A 6,968-nucleotide genomic window follows, 5' to 3' on the forward strand; every position below is an offset into this window, starting at 1 on the left:
CTCCGGGCGCGTCTTTTCCGGGCTCGCGCTGCGCGGCTCTTCGCCCCGCCTCTGCTGGTAGTTGAGGAGCGCGCTCGACGCTGCGGCTTTTCTCAGGCCTCCACGCCGCACCCCTCCTCGCCCTAGCGCTAGCGGGCACGCGGCTGCCTACCGCCAACTTCCAAAGGGCAGGCGCCTGCGGCTGTGAGAACGTCGTGGGCAGCACCTCCGGTGAGTAAACCCCGCTGGTGAGGCTGCGGCCCCAGCGCCCCTGCCCTGTGGCTGTTTCGACCCCATCTCCAGCGGCGCCACTGTCCCACACCTGCGCCCCGAGGCAGTTGAGAGGACTGACGTTCCCGTTCTCAGAATCGGCTCTATTTCTTCTTGAGACCGAATGATCTACCCGCTCCCTCCCCCGGGGCCAGGAAGATCCCCGAGTTCTCTGTATCTACCCTTTTACTAAGTCTGGGGTTCTCGCCTGGCCTGCCTCTTCCTGCCGCTCACCATCCTCCAAAGGCCAAAAACATCTTCCTAATCAGGGTACTACCCTTTTACCATGAGCTTTTCCAAAGGAGCACATCAAGTGCTTGCCACACTCCCCCAGCGACCTTTAGGGCGCCCCTAAACCTCAACTCCATTTTTGTCCTCTTTGGGTCGCTGTATATCCGAGGGTTAGCGGGTCTCTCTGGCACTAGAAGCATCCGCCCTTCCAATGTGAGGGATGCCCTGGCTTTCGATATCTTCTTAGCTTCCGCATCTTTAGGTATATTATAAAACAGCTGTATTTTAGCAGAAGCATGCTCGTATTTTTTTCCTGTTCTTTCCATCCATAACCCTCTCCTCAGCGGGCGTTTTATATTTAGCATTAGCTTTATTCACTTCCTCTTCCTCTTATTTCAGTGCCATACAGAAAAGAACTGTGGCTGATGTCTATAGCACATAGAAAAATCGAGGAGAATATGATTCATTGCCTAACCCCTATCAAGGGGTTACATATTTTAAATAAGACGTCATTTCTCCTCTTCACTCCAGCATCTCCTCCTTCAAAGGCATTTCTTTCACCCTCTGGTAATGAATTTGCTCTATTCGATCTTTTGACCTTAAAAAAAATCAATCACCGTTCTAAGGAACGACGGTGAGATGCAGGATAAAGGCAAAATGGCATTTAAATCAATCTCTTTGAAAAAGTAAACAGCCTGTTTTATGGGCTAATGGTTTAATCAACACCTCGATTTCCTCAGTTACAAGAATGAGGATGTTGAACCTAAGGTTCCTTTTAGTGTTTTCATTCTAGGACCTCTAAATTCATGCTTTAGTAACGTGTTGCTGCATAACGGAGATTTAACTTGATTAAAGCTTCATTTCCCAGTAGTCGCTCGTCACTTTAGTTTTTCTTTAATTTTGCCTTTAACAATAGTTTTAACTATCCTCGATAAATAAGACTGTATGCAAGTGGAGATTCAAGTACAGTACTGACAATTATCGTATCAATCAAAATTTTAATAGTGTAAGGCTTCTTCCTTGAATTTTAAAATAGCTCATGTTTTCCATTGAAGCTGCTAAAGTGTAAGAGAATTAATGTCCTCTAAGATTAATGTCCTCTCTGCCATTTAGGTGGAGGATGAAACATTAAACTGTTAGTATAGCACTTACACCATAGAATAAAGTACCTTATTGTTCTGATCTGAGAAGTAATTTGACACCAAAAAGTCCTTAAAGGTGTAATGCAACAATGAAAAGCTTCAGGGTTTTTTCCCCCTAAAAACCCCCTATTTAAAAAAAGTAAGTGATTCAGATTAAGATTTTTTGTTTTGTCTAGGGGTGGGATGTGTGGAGAAAGGAGAGTCTTGCCCAATTCAGTGAGAAGAGAAATTTATTGGGACTCTGGAGAGTCTCAGATTCAGTTCCAACTCTAGCTAATTGTATAACTTTGGACAAGTTACTTTACCTCTCTTAGTTTTTGCATCCCTAAAAGAAAAGTGTCTTGATGGTTGACAGAATGATCCATAAGTCCCCCAATTTGAATTCTTTGTTCTTTTACAGAAAAAGTAGATACATAATGTTTCTATCTGATGCAATTTACATTAAGGCGGTGCCATACATCCTTAGTTATACCAGTTGTTTAGAAAAATGTTTCCCAAGATCTGTATATACTAGTTCCACTCTATATACGTATAATTCTTAATTCATCCTTATCAAAATGAATTATACTATATGTAGAAGTCTATAAATTGGGAAGCATTTTATAAAAGTCAGGTATTGTTAACTTCTGACTGCTAGTGAAATGTGTGCGTACCACACTTTTTTAACATTAATAGCTTTTAGAAATTTGTAACAGAATGTGTAAGAACTGCCTTGTAACTGTAATTGACTAGGAACTTTAAAAGAATATGCAGACATCTCATTTATTCATTCATTGTTCATTCAGTATATCCTGTTCCTTCTCTTATTTTGTGCCAGGCCACCAGTGTATGATGGTTAAGACGGTCCCTACCCTATGAGTCTATAGTCTGGGATGGTGATGATGGTGGCGAGGGTTGTGGAGAAATAGATGTATGTACAGTTTATTTTTATTAACAACAGTCAAATCAGGGACATAAAATTGGGACGTTGGAGCTCTACACAGGAGGAGGAGGCGGCGATTGTATTAATTGTAGCATGTAGATTCTCTTCTTGGCATTCTTTTTTTTTTTTTTCCTTGACTTTCAATTGCTGAGATTTTAGCAAAAATAAAAACTTTATTTTTCCACTTCTGCCACTGGCTGGTCTTATATACTCTTTTTCTTTTTTCCTCTTTTGTCTTTATTTTGAGATAGTCATAGCTTCTCATACATTTGTAAGAGATAATACCTTTTATCTAATTTTCCCCAATGGTAACATCTTGCATACTGTGGTATAATATCACAATAAGGAAATTCAAATAGATTCAATCAATACAGCTGATTCAAAGATCAGCAGTTTTATATGCACTCACTTGCGTATGTGTATTTAGTTCTATGCAGTGTTACCACATGTAAATTCATGTAACAACCACCACCACAGTCAAGCTACAGAACAATTCCATCACCCTTTTATAGTCACAGCCATCTCCTTCCCTTACCACTGGCAACCACTAACCTGTTTTCCATACCTATAATTTTGCCATTTCGAGAATGCTATATAGATGGCATCATACGGTATGTAACTTTTGGGGATTGGCTTTTTTCCCCCCCACTCAGCATAATTTCCTGGAGATTCATACAGGGCATGTGTCTTATATCGATAGTTCTTTTTCATTGCTGAGTCATATTCCATGGTGTTGGGTGCATAGTTTGTTTAACCATTCACTCCTTGAAGGACATCTGGCTGTTTCTCGTTTTTTTTTTTTAACCTATTATGAATAAAGTTGTGAACAATCATGTACTGGTTTTTGTGTGAACATAAATTTCCATTTCTCTGGGATAAATGCCCAAGAATGCAATTACTGGTTGTATGGTAATTGCATGTTTAGTTTAATAGGAAACTGCCAAACTTTTCCAGAGTGACTTGCTATTTTACATTCCCACCGGCAACGTATGAATATTCCTTATCCTTGCCAGTATTTGATGGTGTTACTTTTTTTTTTTTAATTTTAGCCATTCTGATAAGTGTCTAGGGATATCTTGTTATAGTTTTAATTTGTATTTCCCCGATGGCTAATGATGTTGATCATCTTTTCATGTGCTCATTTGCCATCTCTGTATCCTCTTAAGTGAAATGTATGATAGTGTCTTTTGTCAATTTTCTAGTTGGATTTTTTTTACTTGTTTATTTCTGAGAGTATATATTCTAAATACTAATCCTTTGTTGATAAGTGGTTTGCAAATATATTACCCAAGTCTGTAGCTTGTCTTTTCATCCTCTTCACAGGGAATTGAAGAAAGTAGGCCTCATCAGTTTTTCCTTTTATCAGTTGTACCTTTGGTGTCAAGGGGTCTTGTGTACATTTGTTATTTAATTTATTCCTCACTGTTCTATATAACATCCAGTATTTCTATAAGTACTGTGAACATTTTCTTATAGCAATCCTGTAGCTCAAATGTATTCTGCGAATGAGTGCTCTTGATGGCTTAGAGTGTAAATATGTACTCATCCATGCTCCCACTATATTAAAATGGCTGTCATTCTTTTCTGCCTTAAAAATATAATTTCTGTCCTACAAGAGAATCAAGTGAAATGTTAAATTTAATATTTTAAAATTAAATAGGCACACGATGTGCCAAGGAGGTTTTTGGTTTCACTTTATAATTAAAAATATTTTGGCAAAACTGTAAAGTGTGTTTTTTTTTTTTTTTTTTTTTTTAAGTCAAGGTTTCTGGTAAATCCAAAGAAAACATTTATGTTCTCATCTAAATGTACTTTGGAAGTTTACTTCTGAATTTTGAGTATTGAAGTTGCAAATCATGACCATGGACTTAGTAGGCTTTTTATACTCACTATTGAACTATTGATTATCAGAACAATAAATAAAAAACTATTGAATTTGTATGTCTAGACTGCATATCTTCCTTTTATAGTAGCTACTTCATGTTCACTTTAATTCTTTTAAAATAACATTAGCTTTAAGGAGACTTGCAATTTTATATTTTAAAAAATGTATGTGCTCATGTTATGAGAACTTAACAGGGAAAGCTTAGTGATTAATTTTGAGAGTATGCATTCCTGTAAGGTGTTACTGAAATGATTACTTGTTCTGTCGGTGTCACCATATTCGCTCCAATAAGTGTACAGCTAGAGTAGTGGATTCCTATTTGAGAAAGGTCAATCACTGGTATAAGGCCAGGCAGGGGCCCCCAACCACTGGGTCATGGACCAGTATCCTGGCCTAGTAGGAACTGAGCCACATAGCAGGAGGTGAGTAGTGGGCAGCAAGCCAAGCTTCATTTGCGTTTGTAGCTGCTCCCCAGCACTAGCATCACTGCCTCAGCTCTACCTCAGATCATCAGGCATTAGATAGAAGCACCAGTCCTTGGTGCCAAAAAGGTTGGAGACCGCTGGTGTAAGGTAAGGGCTGACAAATAACTGCCAATAACCAAATTCTGCCCACCACCTACCTTTTTTTGTAAACAAATGAAAAGACAACAACAAAACTTCTGTTGTAACACAGCCACATCCATTCATTTATGTATTGTCTGGCTGCGTTCAAAATACGTCAGAGTTGAAACAGAGAACTTATGGCCCTAAAAGCCTATTTAGTTTCTGGTCCTTTGTAGAAAAAGTTTGCGCGGAAACACAACAACCTTATAAATTATTGAGTATTTTATGAAGGAAATTTAATAAAATTTATCTTGGTTTTTAGTACCTTTTAGTTATATTTCCATGGGAAATTGTTGGGAATTGTGTATTCATTTTCTTTACTAAGTCCACTAGTGTTGGTCCAGGAGCAGCATTAACAAATGGATGGAGAGTTGGGTTGATTTTGTTGTTATTAACTGTGGGCTATTTCAATATGAATGTAAATTTACAGGTATGGCAACTAGTGAGATTCAGAAAGAGGCCTATGCAGTCCTAATGTCCTTTGGTGATTCTGTTGTGAGTCATAGTGGCAGTGCTGTTGCCTCTGCTCTCAAAACTGCTTGCTATGTGATTTTTAAATACATAATAACTTGAGCCTATCAAGCTGAGCTTAGACCGTTGGTTTATTATCCTCACACAGCTTCCTTTTGTAATTTAGAAGTTGATAGACATTTTAGTTCTTTTAAATGTCCTGTGTATGATGTTGAAAATGGAAATTGAGTTAGGACAGTTGGCTATACATTTAGAAAGAAATAGATTCGCACTTCACATCATACACAGAAATAAATTAAGGATATATTTTAAAAATCTAAGCATATATTAAAAAAACTTCTGGAAAGCATATGACAATCATAACAGTTAAAAAGGCAAAGACAGACGGTGAAATAACTTCTACATACGCAGTAGATTTAATTGACGTCCATTAAACTGACTCACCACATTAAATGATGCTCTTTATTTACTTTGCAAAATACACTGTGCATTGAACACTTGCTGTTAGTAAGTTGGTTTCCAGTATGCCAGTATGCTTGTGTACCCATCAATAGAAGAGATGCTCTTATTACTGAACCTGTATACGCTGGTCGTTCTTGTTTTTGTAAATATGTAATTTATTTCCACATTTTGCAATGTGATAAAATATGAGTAGTGAAGGATTGAAGTTCTTACTGAAAATTTACAGATGAAATGAAATGAGGGCTGAGATTTACTTCAAGTGTAGCACATGTGGATAATTTTTGAAGCTGGATGATAGTTATATTAGGTTAAATTTTTAAATACAAAACATTGAGTGCTTTGGAAAGAGTTGATGAAAGCAAGTTACTACTATCTAATTAGGATAAGACAACAATAAAAGATTTGTATAAAATCTAAAAGGATTCTTCACTCATAGTGCTTTGCAAGTGTCTTTTAAGTTCTTTGAAGTTCTACATTGTCTAAGAATTCAGTTTAAATTTCTTTACAAATAGTGGGCCTAGAGTTTAAGGGTTTTTGGCCCCTTGGCCCTATATCAAAAGTTTGATGAATGGGTGTACATTTACTACTGACAAAATGAAATGAAGATAAAATGAAATGTTTGTCATGTGCATATTTTTATGATTGTTCACCTTAATCGACCTTTTCAATGAACTAATCAACTGTTCCAAATAGCATTAGATTAAAAGGCTTCTATATAATATCTATTATATACAAAGAGATCTGACAAATCATTAAGAAAAAAGGCACCCATTAGAAAAAGTGGAAGAGGGTTATGAATTGGTACTTCCCAGAAAAAAAATAAAAATGATGAATAAAAAAGAAATGATGCTCAAATTCACTCTAGTAATTAGGGAAATGAAAACCATTGTTAAAGAGCAAAATTCAGCCGAGTTTGCTTTAAAATTCAGCCGATGCTCCAGTTTGCTTTAGTAAGTAATTCATGAATCGGGCAACATTCTCCTAGTAACTAGCAGGGTACT

At 37.3% G+C, this 6,968-nt stretch overlaps 1 protein-coding gene across 2 annotated transcripts in view; it reads left to right on the top strand.

The window, feature by feature from the left end:
- Window positions 1–29: 29 nt before the first annotated feature.
- LOC102887938 (long-chain-fatty-acid--CoA ligase 4) overlaps window positions 30–6,968 on the top strand; it is a 72,976-nt gene continuing 66,037 nt past the window's right edge. Inside the window, exon 1 of one of the 2 annotated variants that reach the window (XM_025050426.1) lies at window positions 30–210. The gene's annotated coding sequence lies outside the window, so the exon portion shown is untranslated. The remainder of the gene's footprint in view (window positions 211–6,968) is intronic. The other variant, XM_025050425.1, reaches the window with a different exon arrangement.

The sequence above is a fragment of the Pteropus alecto genome, unplaced genomic scaffold (assembly GCF_000325575.1).
Source record: "Pteropus alecto unplaced genomic scaffold, ASM32557v1 scaffold1027, whole genome shotgun sequence".
Lineage (NCBI taxonomy): Eukaryota > Metazoa > Chordata > Mammalia > Chiroptera > Pteropodidae > Pteropus > Pteropus alecto.